The 23,609-nt window shown below is 48.6% G+C and overlaps 1 pseudogene; it reads left to right on the forward strand.

Annotated features, from left to right (window-relative positions):
- The window catches only part of LOC144673050 (tubulin alpha-1C chain-like), a 41,359-nt pseudogene extending 20,972 nt beyond the window's left edge, over positions 1 to 20,387 (forward strand).
- The last annotated feature ends 3,222 nt before the right edge of the window (positions 20,388 to 23,609 follow it).

Below are 23,609 nucleotides of genomic sequence, written 5' to 3' on the forward strand. Positions count from 1 at the left end.
GTTTTATTTTAATTTCAAAGTTTTCAAATTTTGGTTTGTTATTTTAAAGTTTTAGGTCTTTTTATTTATAGATCTACCTGAACGCGTCTGTCCTAAACTGGTTTCTCACACACTGTCCCTTAGACTGAGCGCTTACCAGCCAATCAACTTACTAGCTTCCTTCAAAGAACTCCAATAAAGTGGTTAAATATGATTTCCCTTTTACAAAACGACGCTGATTCTGCCTGATTGCCTTGAACTTTTCTAAGTGCCCTGCCATAACATCTTTAATAATAGCTTCTAACATTTTCCCTATGACAGATGTTAGGCTAACTGGCCTGTAGTTTCCTGCTTCCTGTCTCCCTCCCTTTTTGAACAAAGGAGTTATATTTGCTATTTTCCAATCTAATGGAACCTTCCCTGAATCTAAGGAAAATTATAACCAATGCACCAACTATCTCACTAGCCACTTCTTTCAAGACTTTACGGTGAAGTCCATCTGGATCTGGGGATTTGCCAGCCCATGGCCCCAACAATTTGCTCAATACCACTTTCCTGGTGATTGTAATTTTCCCAAGTTCCTTCCTCCCTCCCATTTCCTGATTTACAGTTATTTCCAGGATGTTACTTGTGTCCTCTATAGTGAAGACCGAAGCTAAATACCTGTTTAATTCATCCGGCTTCTCCCTACTTTCCATAATCAATTCCTCAGACGCACTTTCAATAGGGCCAATGGTCACTTTGTTAACTCTTTTCCTATTTAAATGTCTACAGAAACTCTATTTTACGAGCTAGCTTTCCCTCATTAATATTTTTGTCATTCTTTGCTGTTCTTTATATTCTTTCCAATCTTCTGACCTGCCACCTGTCTTTGTGCAATTATATGTTTTGTCTTTAACTTTGACACTGTTTAACTTTTTTAGTTAACCACGGATGGTGGGCCCTCTCTTTGGAATCGTTCTTTCTCATTGGAATGTGTTTATTCTGCGCATTGTGAAATATCCCTTTTAATGTGTGCTACTGAGCTTCTATTCACCTATCCCCTCACCTAATTTGCCAGTTCACTTTACCTAGCTCTGCTTTCATGCCCTCATAATTGTCCTTATTTAAGTTCAAAATACTTGGTACTTTTGGACGCACTTGTTTCTCCCTCAAAATGAATGTAAAATTCAATCAGATTATGATCGCTGCTATCTGGGGGTTCCTTCACTATGAGGTTACCAATTAATCCTATCTTTTTGCTCAGTACCAGGTCTAGTATTGCCAGCTCTCTGGTTGGCTCCAGGATGTGCTGTTCTAAGAAACTATCCCGAAAACATTCTATGAATCCTCATCTATGCTACCTTTGCCCATTTGATTTTTCCAGTCTATGGCCTAGATTTTTCAGTCAGCGCGCTGGGGTGGGCCCGACACACTGGCGCGTAAAATGATGCGCGATGACGTTGGACATACGTCCTGACGTCATCGCGTTCTCTCACGATGTTTCATTCGGCGGGCACGTGCCAGAGTCGGCTGCGCGCCCGCCAATATTTAAATGGCCTACTAAGACCAATAAGGAAGTAATTCATGTAACTGTTAACGCTGCCCATCCAACCTTAAGGTTGGCGGGCAGGCGAAAAGCCCAAGTGGCCTTAATGTTTTTTTAGGAAACCTCATCCCTGAGTGTGATGAGGTTAAGCTTTTATTAATTAAATAAATAATTTTTCCAAAACATCAAAACATGTCCCATCTTAAGTGAGACAGTCACATGAGGGGACATTTTTAATTAAATTTTTAATCCATTTATTTAATAATTTCAAAAGTGCTTCAGTCTCCCTGAGACACGGAGCTGCCTAAGGGAGATTGAAGTGCTCTTTTGCGCGCTGGCCCCAACTCTCCCTCCTCCCACTGCGTGCACAGGTAGCGCCTTAATTGGCCCGTCCACGTAAAATGGCGGCGCGGAGCTGATCGCGGGTGGGGGTTGGCTCCAAGACCACCGCCGGCTGCTCCCGCCAAGCCCGCCCGCCGATCGACTGAAAAATTCAGGCCATAATTAAAATCGCCCATGATTATCGCAGCACCTTTCCGGCAAGCTCCCAGTGTTTTTACTTTTATACTCTGTCCTACTGTGTAGTTACAACTGGGGGCCTGTACATCACTCCTACAAATGGTTTCTCACCTTTGTCATTCCTCATCTCAACCCAAACCCCTTCTACATCCCGGCAACAAAGCTTTCTGGACTCTCGCTCTTTGCTACAGAGAACAGTGTCAATCCCCCTCACTATACTGTCCCCTACTACCACTACGTTCTTTATTGCTCCCCCCACTTGAAGGGCTTCCTGTACCACGGTGCCATGGTCAGTTTGCTCATCCATCCTGCAGCCCCCACTCTCATCCAAACAAGCCGAGAGAACCTCAGACCTATTGGATCCCTCCACCTTTCCCTAACTTACTGTCTTTCCTAAATGTCACGTATCCTTCAACATTCAGGTCCCAATCTATGTCATCCTGTAGCCATGCCTCTGTAATGGCTGTCAGATCGTACTTATTTATTTCTATTTGCACTATCAATTCATCTGTTTTGTTCTGAATGTTACATGCATTTAGATACAGAGCCTTTAGTTTTGTCCTTTTACTATTTTTGTAGCGTCTAGCGTTATCTGCTGATTCACTCTTAGAATTGTACTTTTTGTACCATCCTGTCACAGTCTGTTTGCCATTTCCCATAATAAAACTTTTCTCTCTTGTCTTGTCTCTGTTCTTTGGTTTACCACATCTTCCCAAATTTGATCCCCTGCCCCCATTATTCAGTTTAACACCCTCTCTATTTCCCTAATTATGCAAGAACACTGGCCCCAGCATGGTTCAGGTGTAGACAGTACCAATGGTACAGATCCCACTTTCCCCAATACTGGTGCCATTGCCCCACAAACTGGAACCCACTTCTCCCACTGTCCTCTGCCAATTTGCACGTGACTCAGGTAATAATCCAGAAATTATTGCCTTTGAGGTTCTGCTTCTTAATGTGGTGCCTAGTTCGTCATACTGACTATGCAGAGCCTCCTTCCTCATCCTGCCTATGTTGTTGGTACCTATATGGACCACAACCACTGGATCCTTGCTCTCTCACTAAATTTCCTCTCCAGCTCTAAGGAGGTGTCCCGAACCCTGGCACTGGGCAGGCAACAAAGTCGTCTGGACTCGCGCTCTTTGCTACAAAGAACAGTGTCACTCCCCCTCATTATACTGTCCCCCACCACCTCTACATCCCTTTTTTCTCCCCCACTTGAAGGGCTTCCTATACCACAGTGCCATGGTCAGTTTGCTCATCCATCCTGCAGCCCCCACTCTCATCCAAACAAGCCGAGAGAACCTCAGACCTATTGGACAATTGCAGAGGCTCGCACTTCTGCATTCCAGCCCTCTGGGTCCCCTTATCTGCCTCACTCGCAGTCACACCCTCCTGTCCCTGGTCACTGACCAAATCAGAAGACCCTATCCTAAGTGGTGTGACTGCTTGCTGGTAACTTTCACCCTCCCTGATGTGTCGCTGAGCCTGCAGCTCAGCCTCCAGCTCAATGACTTTGAGCTGAAGTTCCTCAAGCCACAACCACTTACCGCAGAGGTGTTTGCCCTGGAACCCGCTGGCACCCAGGAGCTCCCACATGCTGCAGCCTTGACACATCACCTGTCCTGCCATCCTTAATGTGTTTTAAATAATTACATAATTATATTAATCACTTATTTATGTTGCTTATATATATTTGATTAACTTTACCACCAATTTGTGTAATATTTTAAACCTTAGGGATAGAATTAAACTTGACCACTTACCAGATACTCAGTAAACAGCTAGCTCCTTTCCCTGCAGTACAGCAAGAACAAATTTCTATGGGGTAAGAAAGACAGCAAAAGGAAACAAGCACATCCTTGCCCGCTCCCCCCATCCCCCCGCCACCTCCCCCGCCATCACCAAATGAACTCCCCTCTCATCACACTCCAAGTCTTCCCACAGTTAGTTGGCTGCACTCTGTCAAGGCTGCACTAAAGAACCCGGCATTTACAGTAAACTGAACTGGGGCTCCAGAACCCAAATTCAACCAGTTAGCTAATTAACGACTCAGCTCCTACAACTGAGAGTGAGTTTCCCCTGTCCAAACTGCAAGAAAGAACTTAGCCTGCTTCCACAGTACTTCTCAGTGACTGTCAATTACAGACTAGATTAGATTTTAAGAATGAAATTTAATAACAAAATTAACACTTAAAGCTCTCCTCTCACCAAACTATAAGTCTTCACCTAGCTCAGCTGCCACATCACACTCTGGTTTTCTTTTGACACCTCCCGCTAGTCTCTCAGTGTCTCTATCACTCCGCTCCTTTTATCCCCACTGTGCCCTCACCTCTCCTACTGGTCTCTCTCTATCTCTCTCACTCTCCCTCATCTCTCCTTTAATATCCCCTGTGCTCTCACCTCTCCCCACTGGTCTCTCAGAGTCTCTCTCGCTTTGCTCCTTTTATTCCTACTGTGCCCTTGCCTCTCCTAATGGTCTCTTAGTTTCTCTCTCACACCCCCTCCTCTCTGCTTTAATGCCCACTGTGTCATCCCCTGATCCGCAGGTGTTTCTGTGTCTCTCTCACTCTCCCTCATCGCTCCTTTTATCCACACTGTGCCCCTGCCTCTCCCACTGCTGTATCTACGTCTCACTCACTCTCCATCATCTCTCCTTTAATATCCCCTGTGCTCTCACATCTCCCTCTGGTCTCAAAGTGTCTGTCTCACTCTCCCTCATCGCTCCTGTTATCTGCACTGCGACATCTCCTGGCCCACTGGTGTCTCAGAGACTCCCTGACCCTCCCTCAACTTGCCCTTTAGCGACACTGTGTCCTCCCATGACCCGCTGGCTTCTCAGCGTCTGTCTCACTCTCGCTCACCGCGCTTTAAATCCCCACTGTGGCATTGCCTCTCTTGTTCGTCTCACAGTGACACTCTCTCTCTCACACTGCTCCATTAATACCTGCTGCGGGCTTTCTCTCCCGCTAGTCTCACAGTGACACTGTCTCTCACACTGCTCCATTAATACCTGCTGCGGGCTTTCTCTCCCGCTAGTCTCACAGTGACTCTCTCTCTCACACACACTGCTCCATTAATACCTGCTGCGGGCTTTCTCTCCCGCTAGTCTCACAGTGACTCTCTCTCTCTCTCACAGTGCTCCATTAATACATGCTGCGAGCTTTCTCTCCCGCTAGTCTCACAGTGACTCTCTCTCTCACACACTGCTCCATTAATACCTGCTGCGGACTTTCTCTCCCGCTAGTCTCACAGTAATTCTCTCTCACACACACTGCTCCATTAATACCTGCTGCGGGCTTTCTCTCCCGCTAGTCACACAGTGACTCTCTCTCTCTCTCACACTGCTCCATTAATACCTGCTGCGGGTTTTCTCTCCCGCTAGTCTCACAGTGACTCTCTCTCACACACTGATCCATTAATACCTGCTGCGGGCTTTCTCTCCCGCTAGTCTCACAGTGACTCTCTCTCTCTCTCTCTCACTGCTCCATTAATACCTGCTGTGGGCTTTCTCTCCCGCTAGTCTCACAGTGACTCTCTCTCTCACACTGCTCCATTAATACCTGCTGCGGGCTTTCTCTCCCGCTAGTCTCACAGTGACTCTCTATCTCTCACACTGCTCCATTAATACCTGCTGCGGGCTTTCTCTCCCGCTAGTCTCACAGTGACTCTCTCTCTCACACTGCTCCATTAATACCTGCTGCGGGCTTTCTCTCCCGCTAGTCTCACAGTGACTCTCTCTCTCTCACACTGCTCCATTAATACCTGCTGCGGGATTTCTCTCCCGCTAATCTCACAGTGACTCTCTCTCCCTCTCACACATTGCTCCATTAATACCTGCTGCGGGCATTCTCTCCCGCTAGTCTCACAGTGACTCTCTCTCTCTCTCACGGCTCCATTAATACCTGCTGCGGGCTTTCTCTCCCGCTAGTCTCACAGTGACTCTCTCTCTCACACTGCTCCATTAATACCTGCTGCGGGCTTTCTCTCCCGCTAGTCTCACAGTGACACTCTCTCACACGGCTCCATTAATACCTGCTGCGGGCTTTCTCTCCCGCAAGTCTCGCAGTGACTCTCTCTCTCTCACACTGCTCCATTAATACCTGCTGCGGGCTTTCTCTCCCGCTAGTCTCACAGTGACACTCTCTCACACGGCTCCATTAATACCTGCTGCGGGCTTTCTCTCCCGCTAGTCTCACAGTGACACTCTCTCCCACACACAGCTCCATTAATACCTGCTGCGGCAATTCTCTCCCGCTAGTCTCACAGTGACTCTCTCTCTCTCACACTGCTGCATTAATACCTGCTGTGGGCTTTCCCACCCGCTAGTCTCACAGTGACGCCCTCTCTCTCACACACTGCTCCATTAATACCTGCTGCGGGCTTTCTCTCCCGCTAGTCTCACAGTGACTCTCTCTCACACACACTGCTCCATTAAAACCTGCTGCGGGCTTTCTCTCCCGCTTGTCTCACGGTGACTCTCTCTCTCTCACACTGCTCCATTAATACCTGCTGCGGGCTTTCTCTCCCGCTAGTCTCACAGTGACTCTCTCTCTCTCTCACACTGCTCCTTTAATACCTGCAGCGGGCTTTCTCTCCCGCTAGTCTCACAGTGACTCTCTCTCAGACACTGCTCCATTAATAACTGCTGCGGGCTTTCTCTCCCGCTAGTCTCACAGTGACACTCTCTCTCTCACACTGCACCATTAATACCTGCTGCGGGCTTTCTCTCCCGCTAGTCTCACAGTGACTCTCTCTCACACACGCTGCTCCATTAATACCTGCTGCGGGCTTTCTCTCCCGCTAGTCTCACAGTGACACTCTCTCTCTCACACTGCTCCATTATTACCTGCTGCGGGCTTTCTCTCCCGCTAGTCTCACAGTGACTCTCTCTCTCATACACTGCTCCATTAATACCTGCTGCGGGCTTTCTCTCCCGCTAGTCTCACAGTGACTCTCTCTCTCACACACTGCTCCATTAATACCTGCTGCGGGCTTTCTCTCCCGCTAGTCTCACAGTGACTCTCTCTCTCACACACTGCTCCATTAATACCTGCTGCGGGCTTTCTCTCCCGCTAGTCTCACAGTGACTCTCTCTCTCTCACACTGCTCCATTAATACCTGCTGCGGGTTTTTCTCTCCCGCTAGTCTCACAGTGACTCTCTCTCTCTCACACTGCTCCATTAATACCTGCTGCGGGCTTTCTCTCCCGCTAGTCTCACAGTGACTCTCTCTCACACACTGCTCCATTAATAACTGCTGCGGGCTTTCTCTCCCGCTAGTCTCACAGTGACTCTCTCTCTCACACTGCTCCATTAATACCTGCTGCGGGCTTTCTCTCCCGCTAGTCACAGTGACTCTCTCTCTGACACCGCTCCATTAATACCTGCTGCGGGCTCTCTCTCCTGCTAGTCTCACAGTGACTCTCTCTCTCACAATGCTCCATTAATACCTGCTGCGGGCTTTCTCTCCCGCTAGTCTCAAAGTGACTCTCTCTCTCACACTGCTCCATTAATACCTGCTGCGGGCTTTCTCTCCCGCTAGTCTCACAGTGACTCTCTCTCACACACTGCTCCATTAATACCTGCTGCGGGCTTTCTCTCCCGCTAGTCTCACAGTGACTCTTTCTCTCTCACACTGCTCCTTTAATACCTGCTGCGGGCTTTCTCTCCCGCTAGTCTCACAGTGACTCTCTCTCTCTCTCTCACACTGCTCCATTAATACCTGCTGCTGGCTTTCTCTCCCGCTAGTCTCACAGTGACACTCTCTCTCTCACACTGCTCCATTAATACCTGCTGCGGGCTTTCTCTCCCCCTAGTCTCACAGTGACTCTCTCTCTCTCACAGTGCTCCATTATTACCTGCTGCGGGCTTTCTCTCCCGCTATTCTCACAGTGACTCTCTCTCTCTCTCTCACTGCTCCATTAATACCTGCTGCGGGCTTTCTCTCCCGCTAGTCTCACAGTGACTCTCTCTCACACTGCTCCATTAATACCTGCTGCGGGCTTTCTCTCCCGCTAGTCTCACAGTGACTCTCTCTCTCTCACACTGCTCCATTAATACCTGCTGCGGGCTTTCTCTCCCGCTAGTCTCACAGTGACTCTCTCTCTCACACACTGCTCCATTAATACCTGCTGCGGGCTTTCTATGCGGCTAGTCTCACAGTGACACTCTCTCTCTCACACTGCTCCATTAATACCTGCTGCGGGCTTTCTCTCCCGCTAGTCTCACAGTGACACTCTCTCACACGGCTCCATTAATACCTGCTGCGGGCTTTCTCTCCCGCAAGTCTCGCAGTGACTCTCTCTCTCTCACACTGCTCCATTAATACCTGCTGCGGGCTTTCTCTCCCGCTAGTCTCACAGTGACACTCTCTCACACGGCTCCATTAATACCTGCTGCGGGCTTTCTCTCCCGCTAGTCTCACAGTGACACTCTCTCCCACACACAGCTCCATTAATACCTGCTGCGGCAATTCTCTCCCGCTAGTCTCACAGTGACTCTCTCTCTCTCACACTGCTGCATTAATACCTGCTGTGGGCTTTCCCACCCGCTAGTCTCACAGTGACGCCCTCTCTCTCACACACTGCTCCATTAATACCTGCTGCGGGCTTTCTCTCCCGCTAGTCTCACAGTGACTCTCTCTCACACACACTGCTCCATTAAAACCTGCTGCGGGCTTTCTCTCCCGCTTGTCTCACGGTGACTCTCTCTCTCTCACACTGCTCCATTAATACCTGCTGCGGGCTTTCTCTCCCGCTAGTCTCACAGTGACTCTCTCTCTCTCTCACACTGCTCCTTTAATACCTGCAGCGGGCTTTCTCTCCCGCTAGTCTCACAGTGACTCTCTCTCAGACACTGCTCCATTAATAACTGCTGCGGGCTTTCTCTCCCGCTAGTCTCACAGTGACACTCTCTCTCTCACACTGCACCATTAATACCTGCTGCGGGCTTTCTCTCCCGCTAGTCTCACAGTGACTCTCTCTCACACACGCTGCTCCATTAATACCTGCTGCGGGCTTTCTCTCCCGCTAGTCTCACAGTGACACTCTCTCTCTCACACTGCTCCATTATTACCTGCTGCGGGCTTTCTCTCCCGCTAGTCTCACAGTGACTCTCTCTCTCATACACTGCTCCATTAATACCTGCTGCGGGCTTTCTCTCCCGCTAGTCTCACAGTGACTCTCTCTCTCACACACTGCTCCAATAATACCTGCTGCGGGCTTTCTCTCCCGCTAGTCTCACAGTGACTCTCTCTCTCACACACTGCTCCATTAATACCTGCTGCGGGCTTTCTCTCCCGCTAGTCTCACAGTGACTCTCTCTCTCTCACACTGCTCCATTAATACCTGCTGCGGGTTTTTCTCTCCCGCTAGTCTCACAGTGACTCTCTCTCTCTCACACTGCTCCATTAATACCTGCTGCGGGCTTTCTCTCCCGCTAGTCTCACAGTGACTCTCTCTCACACACTGCTCCATTAATAACTGCTGCGGGCTTTCTCTCCCGCTAGTCTCACAGTGACTCTCTCTCTCACACTGCTCCATTAATACCTGCTGCGGGCTTTCTCTCCCGCTAGTCACAGTGACTCTCTCTCTGACACCGCTCCATTAATACCTGCTGCGGGCTCTCTCTCCTGCTAGTCTCACAGTGACTCTCTCTCTCACACTGCTCCATTAATACCTGCTGCGGGCTTTCTCTCCCGCTAGTCTCAAAGTGACTCTCTCTCTCACACTGCTCCATTAATACCTGCTGCGGGCTTTCTCTCCCGCTAGTCTCACAGTGACTCTCTCTCACACACTGCTCCATTAATACCTGCTGCGGGCTTTCTCTCCCGCTAGTCTCACAGTGACTCTTTCTCTCTCACACTGCTCCTTTAATACCTGCTGCGGGCTTTCTCTCCCGCTAGTCTCACAGTGACTCTCTCTCTCTCTCTCACACTGCTCCATTAATACCTGCTGCTGGCTTTCTCTCCCGCTAGTCTCACAGTGACACTCTCTCTCTCACACTGCTCCATTAATACCTGCTGCGGGCTTTCTCTCCCCCTAGTCTCACAGTGACTCTCTCTCTCTCACAGTGCTCCATTATTACCTGCTGCGGGCTTTCTCTCCCGCTATTCTCACAGTGACTCTCTCTCTCTCTCTCACTGCTCCATTAATACCTGCTGCGGGCTTTCTCTCCCGCTAGTCTCACAGTGACTCTCTCTCACACTGCTCCATTAATACCTGCTGCGGGCTTTCTCTCCCGCTAGTCTCACAGTGACTCTCTCTCTCTCACACTGCTCCATTAATACCTGCTGCGGGCTTTCTCTCCCGCTAGTCTCACAGTGACTCTCTCTCTCACACACTGCTCCATTAATACCTGCTGCGGGCTTTCTATGCGGCTAGTCTCACAGTGACACTCTCTCTCTCACACTGCTCCATTAATACCTGCTGCGGGCTTTCTCTCCCGCTAGTCTCACAGTGACTCTCTCTCTCTCACACTGCTCCATTAATACCTGCTGCGGGCTTTCTCTCCCGCTAGTCTCACAGTGACTCTCTCTCTCACACTGCTCCATTAATACCTGCTGCGGGCTTTCTCTCCCGCTAGTCTCACAGTGACTCTCTCTCTCACACACTGCTCCATTAATACCTGCTGCGGGCTTTCTATGCGGCTAGTCTCACAGTGACACTCTCTCTCTCACACTGCTCCATTAATACCTGCTGCGGGCTTTCTCTCCCGCTAGTCTCACAGTGACTCTCTCTCTCTCACACTGCTCCATTAATACCTGCTGCGGGCTTTCTCTCCCGCTAGTCTCACAGTGACTCTCTCTCACACACTGCTCCATTAATACCTGCTGCGGGCTTTCTCTCCCGCTAGTCTCACAGTGACTCTCTCTCTCACACACTGCTCCATTAATACCTGCTGCGGGCTTTCTATGCGGCTAGTCTCACAGTGACACTCTCTCTCTCACACTGCTCCATTAATACCTGCTGCGGGCTTTCTCTCCCGCTAGTCTCACAGTGACTCTCTCTCTCTCACACTGCTCCATTAATACCTGCTGCGGGCTTTCTCTCCCGCTAGTCTCACAGTGACTCTCTCTCACACACTGCTCCATTAATACCTGCTGCGGGCTTTCTCTCCCGCTAGTCTCACAGTGACTCTCTCTCTCTCACACTGCTCCATTAATACCTGCTGCGGGCTTTCTCTCCCGCTCGTCTCACAGTGACTCTCTCTCACACACTGCTCCATTAATACCTGCTGCGGGCTTTCTCTCCCGCTATTCTCACAGTGACTCTCTCTCTCTCACACTGCTCCATTAATACCTGCTGCGGGCTTTCTCTCCCGCTAGTCTCACAGTGACTCTCTCTCTCACACTGCTCCATTAATACCTGCTGCGGGCTTTCTCTCCCGCTAGTCTCACATTGACTCTCTCTCTCTCTCACACTGCTCCATTAATACCTGCTGCGGGCTTTCTCTCCCGCTATCTCACTGACACTCTCTCTCACACACTGCTCCATTAATACCTGCTGCGGGCTTTCTTTCCCGCTAGTCTCACAGTGACTCTCTCTCTCACACTGCTCCATTAATACCTGCTGTGGGCTTTCTCTCCCGCTAGTCTCACAGTGACACTCTCTCACACTGCTCCATTAATACCTGCTGCGGACTTTCTCTCCCTCTGGTCTCACAGTGACTCTCTCTCTCTCTTACACTGCTCCATTAATACCTGCTGCGGACGTTCTCTCCCGCTAGTCTCACAGTGACTCTCTCTCTCTCACACTGCTCCATTAAAACCTGCTGCGGGCTTTCTCTCCCGCTAGTCTCACAGTGACTCTCTCTCTCACACACTGCTCCATTAATACCTGCTGCGGGCTTTCTCTCCCGCTAGTCTCACAGTGACTCTCTCTCTCTCACACTGCTCCATTAATACATGCTGCGGGCTTTCTCTCCCGCTAGTCTCACAGTGACTCTCTCTCTCACACACTGCTCCATTAATACCTGCTGCAGGCTTTCTCTCCCGCTAGTCTCACAGTGACTCTCTCTCTCTCACACTGCTCCATTAATACCTGCTGCGGGCTTTCTCTCCCGCTAGTCTCACAGTGACTCTCTCTCTCACACTGCTCCATTAATACCTACTGCGGGCTTTCTCTCCCGCTAGTCTCACAGTGACTCTCTCTCTCTCACACTGCTCCATTAATACCTGCTGCGGGCTTTCTCTCCCGCTAGTCTCACAGTGACTCTCTCTCTCACACTGCTCCATTAATACCTGCTGCGGGCTTTCTCTCCCGCTAGTCTCACAGTGACTCTCTCTCTCACACTGCTCCATTAATAACTGCTGCGGGCTTTCTCTCCCGCTAGTCTCACAGTGACTCTCTCTCTCACACTGCTCCATTAATACCTGCTGCGGGCTTTCTCTCCCGCTAGTCTCACAGTGACTCTCTCTCTCACACTGCTCCATTAATACCTGCTGCGGGCTTTCTCTCCCGCTAGTCTCACAGTGACTCTCTCTCTCACACACTTCTCCATTAATACCTGCTGCGGGCTTTCTCTCCCGCTAGTCTCACAGTGACTCTCTCTCACACACTGCTCCATTAATACCTGCTGCGGGCTTTCTCTCCCGCTAGTCTCACAGTGACTCACTCTCTCACACACTGCTCCATTAATACCTGCTGCGGGCTTTCTCTCCCGCTAGTCTCACAGTGACACTCTCTATCACACTGCTCCATTAATACCTGCTGCGGGCTTTCTCTCCCGCTAGTCTCACAGTGACTCTCTCTCTCTCACACTGCTCCATTAATACCTGCTGCGGGCTTTCTCTCCCGCTAGTCTCACAGTGACTCTCTCTCTCACACTGCTCCATTAATACCTGCTGTGGGCTTTCTCTCCCGCTAGTCTCACAGTGACACTCTCTCACACTGCTCCATTAATACCTGCTGCGGGCTTTCTCTCCCTCTGGTCTCACAGTGACTCTCTCTCTCTCTTACACTGCTCCATTAATACCTGCTGCGGGCTTTCTCTCCCGCTAGTCTCACAGTGACTCTCTCTCTCACACACTGCTCCATTAATACCTGCTGCGGGTTTTCTCTCCCGCTAGTCTCACAGTGACACTCTCTCTCTCACACTGCTCCATTAATACCTGCTGCGGGCTTTCTCTCCCGCTAGTCTCACAGTGACTCTCTCTCTCTCACACTGCTCCATTAATACCTGCTGCGGGCTTTCTCTCCCTCTAGTCTCACAGTGACTCTCTCTCACACTGCTCCATTAATACCTGCTGCGGGCTTTCTCTCCCGCTAGTCTCACAGTGACTCTCTCTCTCACACTGCTCCATTAATACCTGCTGCGGGCTTTCTCTCCCGCTAGTCTCACAGTGACTCTCTCTGTCACACTGCTCCATTAATACCTGCTGCGGGCTTTCTCTCCCGCTAGTCTCACAGTGACTCTCTCTCTCTCACACTGCTCCATTAATACCTGCTGCGGGCTTTCTCTCCCGCTAGTCTCACAGTGACTCTCTCTCACACTGCTCCATTAATACCTGTTGCGGGCTTTCTCTCCCGCTAGTCTCACAGTGACTCTCTCTCTCACACTGCTCCATTAATACCTGCTGTGGGCTTTCTCTCCCGCTAGTCTCACAGTGACACTCTCTCACACTGCTCCATTAATACCTGCTGCGGGCTTTCTCTCCCTCTGGTCTCACAGTGACTCTCTCTCTCTCTTACACTGCTCCATTAATACCTGCTGCGGGCTTTCTCTCCCGCTAGTCTCACAGTGACTCTCTCTCTCACACACTGCTCCATTAATACCTGCTGCGGGTTTTCTCTCCCGCTAGTCTCACAGTGACACTTTCTCTCTCACACTGCTCCATTAATACCTGCTGCGGGCTTTCTCTCCCGCTAGTCTCACAGTGACTCTCTCTCTCTCACACTGCTCCATTAATACCTGCTGCGGGCTTTCTCTCCCTCTAGTCTCACAGTGACTCTCTCTCACACTGCTCCATTAATACCTGCTGCGGGCTTTCTCTCCCGCTAGTCTCACAGTGACTCTCTCTCTCACACAGCTCCATTAATACCTGCTGCGGGCTTTCTCTCCCGCTAGTCTCACAGTGACTCTCTCTGTCACACTGCTCCATTAATACCTGCTGCGGGCTTTCTCTCCCGCTAGTCTCACAGTGACTCTCTCTCTCACACTGCTCCATTAATACCTGCTGCGGGCTTTCTCTCCCGCTAGTCTCACAGTGACTCTCTCTCACACTGCTCCATTAATACCTGCTGCGGGCTTTCTCTCCCGCTAGTCTCACAGTGACACTCTCTCTCACACTGCTCCATTAATACCTGTTGCGGGCTTTCTCTCCCGCTAATCTCACAGTGACTCTCTCTCTCTCACACTGCTCCATTGAAACCTGCTGCGGGCTTTCTCTCCCGCTAGTCTCACAGTGACACTCTCTCTCTCACACTGCTCCATTAATACCTGCTGCGGGCTTTCTCTCCCGCTAGTCTCACAGTGACTCTCTCTCACGCTGCTCCTTTAATACCTGCTGCGGGCTTTCTCTCCTGCTAGTCTCACAGTGACTCTCTCTCTCACACTGCTCCATTAATACCTGTTGCGGGCTTTCTCTCCCGCTAGTCTCACAGTGACTCTCTCTCTCTCACACTGCTCCATTAATACCTGCTGCGGGCTTTCTCTCCTGCTAGTCTCACAGTGACTATCTCTCTCACACTGCTCCATTATTTCCTGCTGCGGGCTTTCTCTCCCGCTAGTCTCACAGTGACTCTCTCTCTCTCACACTGCTCCATTAATACCTGCTGCGGGCTTTCTCTCCCGCTAGTCTCACAGTGACTCTCTCTCTCTCTCACACTGCTCCATTAATACCGGCTGCGGGCTTTCTCTCCCGCTAGCCTCACAGTGACTCTCTCTCTCACACTGCTCCATTAATACCTGCTGCGGGCTTTCTCTCCCGCTAGTCTCACAGTGACTCTCTCTCTCACACTGCTCCATTAATACCTGCTGCGGCCTTTCTCTCCCGCTAGTCTCACAGTGACTCTCTCTCTCACACTGCCCCATTAATACCTGCTGCGGCCTTTCTCTCCCGCTAGTCTCACAGTGACTCTCTCTCTCTCACACTGCTCCATTAATACCTGCTGCGGGCTTTCTCTCCCGCTAGTCTCACAGTGACTCTCTCTCTCTCACACTGCTCCATTAATACCTGCTGCGGGCTTTCTCTCCCGCTAGTCTCACAGTGACACTCTCTCTCTCTCACACTGCTCCATTAATACCTGCTGCGGACTTGCTCTCTCGTTGGTCTCACTGCGACTTTCTAGCTGTTTCTTTCTGCTGCTCCATTTATTCCCCGCTCTGCTGTCACCTCTCCTGCTGGTCTTGCTGTTTAAGGTCCCTTAAACTGATAATGGTCGCACTGTCAATGAACATAAAGAAATAAGGTTGGTGTTTAGAGCTGGGGAGGAGGTCAGCCTGATAAGACACCACAAGCAAAGTACCACTGACACATAGTCAGGCACTCATCACAATTAATGTGAGCAAAATAACATTAATGCAGTAAATAATGATACTATAGCTTGGAAAATCCCCAGGATCAGATGGTTTCTGTCCAGGGAGTAAGGGTATCAAGTGAAAACATTGAAAACTAACCTTCACCCTGAGTTCTCCCTACAGGACCGCAGCGTTGACACCACCGTCCGCTTCCTCTAAGACACTCATGCTCCCAATCCCAAGACATTCCCCGTACACTGCCCCTATCCTTCCGCCATAAGCCTGCCTCCCCTCTCCAACTTTTTCTCCACCCTATCTTCTCCGCTTCCAGCCTTCACCTACCTCCCTTGTGAAGTGCAGCATTTTCTAACGACACCCAAGTGAAGATATGTCAGATCCCCAAGAAGGAGAAAGCAACTTCCACTGACCTTAAAGAGGTGGAGGAGGTGAAGGTCACCAGCTGCAGAGCCGCTTATCAACATTGGTAACAATGAACGTTGTAAACTCTGACTGGTGGGGAACTTAATATCGAGGGTGAACTTAATTCCAGTGAGGTCGCCTTTTAATGAGCATGCATGAGATGCTAATGCATGAGATGGGATTCCCAACATTGTTCATCGGGAAGCTCAACCTGCCCTTAATCCACTTTGAAAGTCAGCAGAGCAGAATTCCAAGAGGTTACTCTTTACCCCTGAGTTTGGCATCATTATCAATCCCAATGGCTGGAGAAAGCAATGGAGGAAAAAAAAAATAGATGGAAAAGCTCAGCAATTTCTGTTTTTGTTTCAGATTTCCAGCATCCGCAGTGTTTTGCTTTTATCAAAGCATTGGAGGACATGGCCACACTCATGAAGGATTTTTCATCTCTGGGCAGAAAGGTTGAGAAGGAAGAATAAGATTTATGAATCATGATGGGAAAACCTTACACAGCCAAATTGAACAGCTCCTAAAACCGTTGCTGTGATCACAATGCTGCACACTTCAGCAAGAGGCCCAGCTTTGTGCAAGGCTAGCACACTTAAAGAGTTACAATGATAGATCAACTGAGGAAAGATGAGAGGATGCCTGAGAGGAGCATCAGCACTGACATGCACTGTTGGGCCGAATGGCCACATTCTATGTGCTACATCCTATGCAAAGCTAGCCTGTAATGTATAAGACAGCCTGAACCTCGGATAGATGGGCTCTAGTTCCATGGGAATCTCTCAGTGTATGATTGACAGCGTCTGAAATGATGGCGTTTGTTTGGTGCAGGTCTCTCAGATGGGAATCTGATTGTTGTGGGCCTGACAAATGGAAGCTTGTTGATGGCTTCCATTTTGAGGGGAGAGTGACTGAGCAGCGCCTGAGTGAAGAGATGCATTTGCTGGGAATGTGATTGAGATGGCTAAGACTGATGGCGTGTGATTGATCCAAAGGGCTGGTTGGGGTTTGGTGGGCGTGCGTTTGATGGATGTGGGTCTGAATGATGGATGTTTTATTTATCGCGGTTTGATTGAAGGGCATTTGATCAACAAAGATGGCCTCGTTGCCTAGAGCTCCGCCAATAACAGAATGTCGCTGACCATTTGTTCTGCGGTTTGCGCAATGAACCAATCAGCGCTGAGCGTCATTGAACCTTCGTTGTTATTGTTTCTCTAAGCAACCACAGTCTTTTGTTCTCAGAAGCCAATCAGAGCGCCATTCCGTTGATCGGAATGCTCCAAGGGCGCAGTATAAATAGCGCGAACGTCAACACAAGGCACATCCTCAGGAGCTGTGAGAACAGAAGGAGATCATGGTGAGTGGGTGCAGGGGAGGGCACTGGGCAATGGTTTTGGGTCAAGCCAAAGGAATCCACAGGGATGGCAAGATCCACAGAAAGAGAGTGAGAATCTACCAGGACAGTGACACATCACCAGAATGGGAATTCACTGGGAGGGGGAAATCCACTGGGCGAAAGGGGAAATCCACAGGAAGAACAGCAAGTCAAGGTGAAATAGAAAGCATAAATGTGTGGGATAGAGGTTATTCCCAAGGAAAGGGAACAACATCATGAGGGACATACAAAGGAGGGAGAGGAAGATGCAAAAGTAGGGAGAAGTCGATAGGCAGTGAGAATATGCAGAGAGGGCATGCATCGGAAAAACAAGGCTCCACAGGGAATGGATATCAATGAGGAAAAGGGATCCAAGGAGGAGGGATCTCTCCACAGAGGGAACACTGGGACAATCTGTGGAAGGGATGGAGTTATCAACAATAAATGAAGACTTCTATTGAGGGTATATTGAAGCCCTGCAGAAAGTGGGCTGATCCATCAGGGAACAGGTAGGGTTCACAGACAATAGGCAGAATCCATAGTGGATGAATTTGTTGCCTCCAGCACATCTTTCTCCTTCCAGAAAGACTGATAAAGTTTTGTCCTTCTAACACTGTAAATAATCATATGCTCCTTGTCCCCTTCAGCGTGAGTGTATTTCACTTCACATTGGCCAGGCTGGTGTTCAGCTTGGCAACGCTTGCTGGGAGCTGTATTGCCTGGAGCATGGGATCCAGCCGGATGGGCAGATGCCCAGTGACAAGACCATCGGAGGTGGTGACGACTCCTTCAACACCTTCTTCAGTGAGACGGGGGCGGGGAAACACATCCCACGAGCCGTGTTTATAGACCTGGAGCCCACTGTGATTGGTAAGAGGAGAGATTGTTGATGGGGTTGCTCAGTCAGTGTTCTCACTAAACTCAGTGAAATATGGACCAAAGGCATCAAATTTTCTGGAATGTTCTATGTTCCTGTTGTTAAATCTCTGTTCCCTGTCTCCAGATGAGGTCCGCACGGGCACCTACCGACAGCTCTTTCACCCCGAGCAGCTCATCACCGGCAAGGAGGATGCAGCTAATAACTACGCCCGGGGTCACTGCTCCATCGGTAAGGAGATTGTGGATCTGGTCTTGGATCGCATTCGGAAGTTGGTAAGTTGTGTAATGGGAACAATGTCAAACCCCAGCTGCACAAAATCGCCATCTTACCATTGACCACTGCCCCATCTCACCACCACACACTGTCCCGCTCTCTTAGTGCAAATGAAATCTTATTTATGGCCATGTGATCCACCTGCACAAATCCTACTCATTCTCTCCTTTATCACTTATTGATTTCACGCCAATATTATCCTGACCAGTAATATGCACAAAAGGGAGCTGGGACTCCACTCCCTAGGCTGAACAACAGTCTCAGCACCCCCACTGCTTTCCACCCTCATATCCACACTCCCTCCACCTGACAGTCATTACTCTCTCCACCCTCACACCCACCGTCCAGCTCACCACGTCCCAGTACCCTGTGTCAACAGCCGTTGATGGTTCTTTAGTGATGGTTGCAACTTCTTGCTCCATTTTAATCTTTTGCCCTTCCTTTTCCCACAGGCTGACCAATGCACAGGACTGCAGGGGTTTCTCATCTTCCACAGTTTTGGGGGTGGGACCGGCTCCGGCTTTACTTCCCTCCTGATGGAGAGACTCTCCGTCGACTACGGCAAGAAATCCAAACTAGAGTTTTCCATTTACCCTGCTCCCCAGATCTCCACTGCTGTGGTCGAGCCATACAATGCTGTGCTGGTCACCCACTGCACCCTCGAGCACTCTGACTGCGCCTTCATGGTGGACAATGAGGCCATTTACGACATCTGTCGGCGTAACCTGGACATTGAGAGACCAACCTACACCAACCTCAACCGTCTCATTGCACAGGTAGTGTCGTCCATCACGGCCTCACTCCGGTTCGACGGTGCCCTCAATGTGGACCTGACTGAGTTCCAAACCAACCTGGTCCCCTATCCCCGCATACACTTCCCTCTGGTGACCTACGCACCCCTTATTTCAGCCGAGAAGGCTTACCACGAGCAACTCTCGGTGCCGGAGATCACCAACGCCTGCTTTGAACCAGCCAACCAGATGGTGAAGTGTGACCCTCGCCAGGGCAAGTACATGGCGTGCTGTATGCTGTACCGAGGAGATGTGGTGCCCAAGGATGTCAACGCCGCCATTGCCACCATCAAGACCAAACGCTCAATTGCATTTGTTGACTGGTGCCCAACTGGGTTCAAGGTAAGTGTGGGTCTTGTAACTGATCCCTGGTGCTTTGGGCCAACATGGAACCTGCCAATCTTAACTCCACATGTGCACAGCACATCTTTTCGGTCTGGGCCTAAAGCTTTCTCTCTGTTCTGGGGCATAAAGTAACAAACACTCCCTATTTCTGGTCCAAATAGGAGCTCCCTCTGAGGCTTTGACTAGAATTCTCTCAGCTTCAATCCTCGACTGCAGCTCGGAATGTACCACAGATTCCTGCCTTAACATCAGAAAATGGCTTCTTGAAAATCAAAGTCACATTGGAAAATAGGTCAGAAAGTATTTAATTAGCTCCTGAAAGCAGCCTCACTGCATCTTCCATCAGAAAGTGAAGCTTGAAGCCTGGGAGAAAAGCCCAATAAACAACCAGAGCTTGTAGAGTGACAGACACAACACAGCTCATAAATAGAGATTATGGAAATTACAGGGCAACTAACATCTGATTTTTAAGCATCTGCTTGTGGAGCTGAATATAACATCTTCTTTCCTTCTACAGGTTGGCATCAACTATCAGCCCCCGACGGTGGTACCAGGGGGTGATCTGGCAAAGGTGCAGCGGGCCCTCTGTATGCTGAGCAACACCACCGCAGTTTCCTTGGCTTGGACCCGCCTGAACCTCAAATTCGATAAGATGTACGCCAAGCGGGCCTTTGTCCACTGGTACGTGGGGGAGGGGCTGGAGGAAGGGGAGTTCCAGGATGCCCGGGAGGACATGGCCTCGCTCGAGAAGGATTACGAAGAGGTGGGGATCGATTCTTCATCACTGGACAGAAAGGCAGAGGAAGAAGAATAATATTTATTATGTTATATCATAAAAAGATTTTAACTTTATTTAACATTGACATGATAGTCATTATTTATGAGAATAAATTTATTTTAAATGATTTTGTGTGTATGTGTGTCAATTTAAAAGCCACAAATGCATGACATGTGATTGACGGGAGTTCTTTGAAGGAGTCACATTTGCTTTAGATAAAAGTGGATGTACCATACCTAGATTTCCAGAAAGCATTGGGTAAGGTTTCGCATCAAAGGTTATTGTGCAAAATAAAAGCTCATGGTGTTGGAGATAACCTATTGGCATGGATAGAAGATTGGCTAGTGACAGGAAGAGGAGAGTTGGCATAAATGGGCCTTCTTCTGGTTGGCAGGATGAACGTCACAGGGATCAGTGCTGGTGCCTCAGATTTTTCCAGCTAATATAAATGACTTGGATGAAGAGTCCAAAGGTATGGTTGCTAATTTTGCTGGTGACACAAAGATAGATAGGAATGTAAGTTGTGAAGGGGGTCTAAGAACAAGACATCAATAGCTTAAGTGAGTGGGCAAATGGAGTATAATGTGGGCAAATGTGAAATTGCCCATTTTGGCAAGAAGAATAAAAAAGAAGAATATTATCCAAATGGTGAGAGATTGCAGAACTCTGAAATTCAGAGGGATCTGGGTGTCCTAGTGCATGAATCACACAAGGTTGGTATGCAGGTACAACATGTAATTAGGAAAGCTAATAGAATGTTATCGTTTATTGTGAGGGGAATTAAATCAAAAGTAGGAAGGTCATGCTTCAGTTGTGCAGGGCATTGGTGAGACCACATCTGGAGTACTGTGTACAGTATTGGTCTTATTTAAGGAAAGATGTAAATATATTAGAAGCAGTTCAGAGAAGGTTTACTAGGCTGATATCAGGAATGGGCGGGCTGTCTAATGAGGAAAATTTGGACAGGTTAGTCTTGTATCCACTGGAGCTTAGAAGAGTGAGGGATGACTTGATCAAAACCTTAAAGATCCTGAGGTGTCTTGAAAGAGTGGAGAGGAGTGTTTCCTCTTGTAGAAGATTCTAAAACTAGGGGTCGTGATTTAAAAATAAGGGGTCGCTCATTTGAGGCAGGTGAGAATGTTTTGCTCTCAGGGGATAGTGAGTCTTTGGAACTCTCTTCCTTAAAAGGCAGTGGAAGCGGGGTCTTTGAATATTTTTATGGCAGAGCTAGAGAAATTATCCATTAACATGGGGATGAAAGGTTATCGGAAGTAGGCAGGAACGTGGAGTGGAGGTTACAATCAGATCAACCGTGATCTTATTGAATGGCAGAGTAAACTCAGGGGGAACAAGTGGTCTACTCCTGCTCCTAGTTTGTCTGTTTGTATGATTGAGACACATGAAAAGGAAGAAGATTGAAGAAGATCAATGGACCCAGAAAATGGGTGAATCAAACTCCAGGAACTCTCGTCCCTCTTGACCCTTTGTACTATTCCTATCCCAGTCTATATTTGGATAACTGAAGTCCCCCATTATGATTACTCTATAATTCTTGCATCTCTTCCTTATTTCTTTGCAAATTTGTTTCTCTACATCCATTCCACTAGTTGGTGGTCTATATGTTATTGTACCTTTTTCATTCCTTATCTCTAACCAGAGAGATTTCGTCCTAGATCCCTCTGGAACATCCTCTCTCTCCAGTACTAAAATGCCATTTTTAATCAATATTGCCACTCCCTCCACTTTTCTTCCTTTCTTGTCTCTCCTAAACACCTTGAACCAAGGAATAATTAACACCCAGTCCTGCCCTTCTTTGGGCCAGGTCTCTGTTATAGCAATAATATCAAAATTCCATTTGTCAACCTGTGTCTGCAGGTCACCAATCTTATTAACCACACTCCGTGCATTCACACACATGCACATTGGCCCTGATTTTGGCTTTTTTCACTTTCCCCCTTATTCTGGTCCCATCTAATGAATTACAATTGCCTACTCTAATTCTAATAAAACTCTCCCAAGTATTCTGTCTACCTTGAGGCAACTCTCTGATATATCCTCATTATCAGTGGATACTTCACTGCTTCCCATTGCTGGTATTGCTCCTCTGCACTCTGAATTTCCCCTCAGGTTCCCATCACCCTTCCAATCTAGTTTAAACCCTCCCCAACAGCACTTGAAACGCCTCCTGCTAGAACATTCATCCCAGCCCAGTTAAGGTGTAACCTGTCCTTCTTGTACAGGTCCCACCTGCCCCATAGCTGATCCCAATGCCTCAGAAATCGAAAGCGCTTGTTTCTACTCCACTTCTCCAACCACGTGTTGAACTGTTCCTATTCTTATGCTCACTAGCACGTGGCACTGGGAGTACATCAGAACATAAGAAATAGGAGCAGGAGGAGACCATTTGGCCCCTTGAGCCTGCTCTGCCATTCAATAAGATCATGGCTGATCTTGTGTTTTGATTCCCACATTACCATCTAACCCCAGTAACCTTTGATTCTCTTGCCTAACAAGAAATTATCTACCTCTGCTTTAAAAATATTCAATGGCCCCGCCTCCACCAACTTTTGAGGCAGAGAGTTCCAAAGTCGCACAGCCCTCTGAGGGAAAAAATTTCTCCTCGTCTCTGTCATAAAAGGGCGACCCCTAATTTTAAAACAGTGCCCCCTAGTTCTGGACTCACACACAAGAGGAAACATCCTTTTGACGTCCACCTTGTCAAGACCGTTCAGGATCTTGTATACTTCAATCAAATCACCCCTAACTATAGGCCAGTTAGTTTAACATCCATTATTGGGAAAATGTTAGAGTCTATTATAAAAGATGTAATAGCACAGCATTTAGAAATGCATAATATAATCAAGCAGAGTCAGCATGCCTGGAAAATTTATTAGAATTCTTTGAGGAGGTAGCAAGCAGGGTAGATAAAGGGGAACCAGTAGATGTAATATATTTGGATTTCCAAAAGGCCTTTGATAAGGTACCACACATAAGGCTACTTAATAAGATAAGAGCCCCTGGTGTTGGGGGTAGTATTTTAGCATGGATAGAGGATTGGCTTACTAATAGGAAACAGATAGTTGAGATCAGTGGAGCATTTTCAGGATGGTAACCTGTGACTAGTGGAGTACCACAGGGATCAGTGCTGGGACCACAATTATATACAATATATATTAATGACTTGGATGAGGGAAGTGAATGTACTATCGCCAAGTTTGTAGATGACACAAAAATAGGTGGGAAGGCAAATGGTGAGGA

The sequence above is a fragment of the Cetorhinus maximus genome, unplaced genomic scaffold (assembly GCF_964194155.1).
Source record: "Cetorhinus maximus unplaced genomic scaffold, sCetMax3.hap1.1 HAP1_SCAFFOLD_215, whole genome shotgun sequence".
NCBI lineage: Eukaryota > Metazoa > Chordata > Chondrichthyes > Lamniformes > Cetorhinidae > Cetorhinus > Cetorhinus maximus.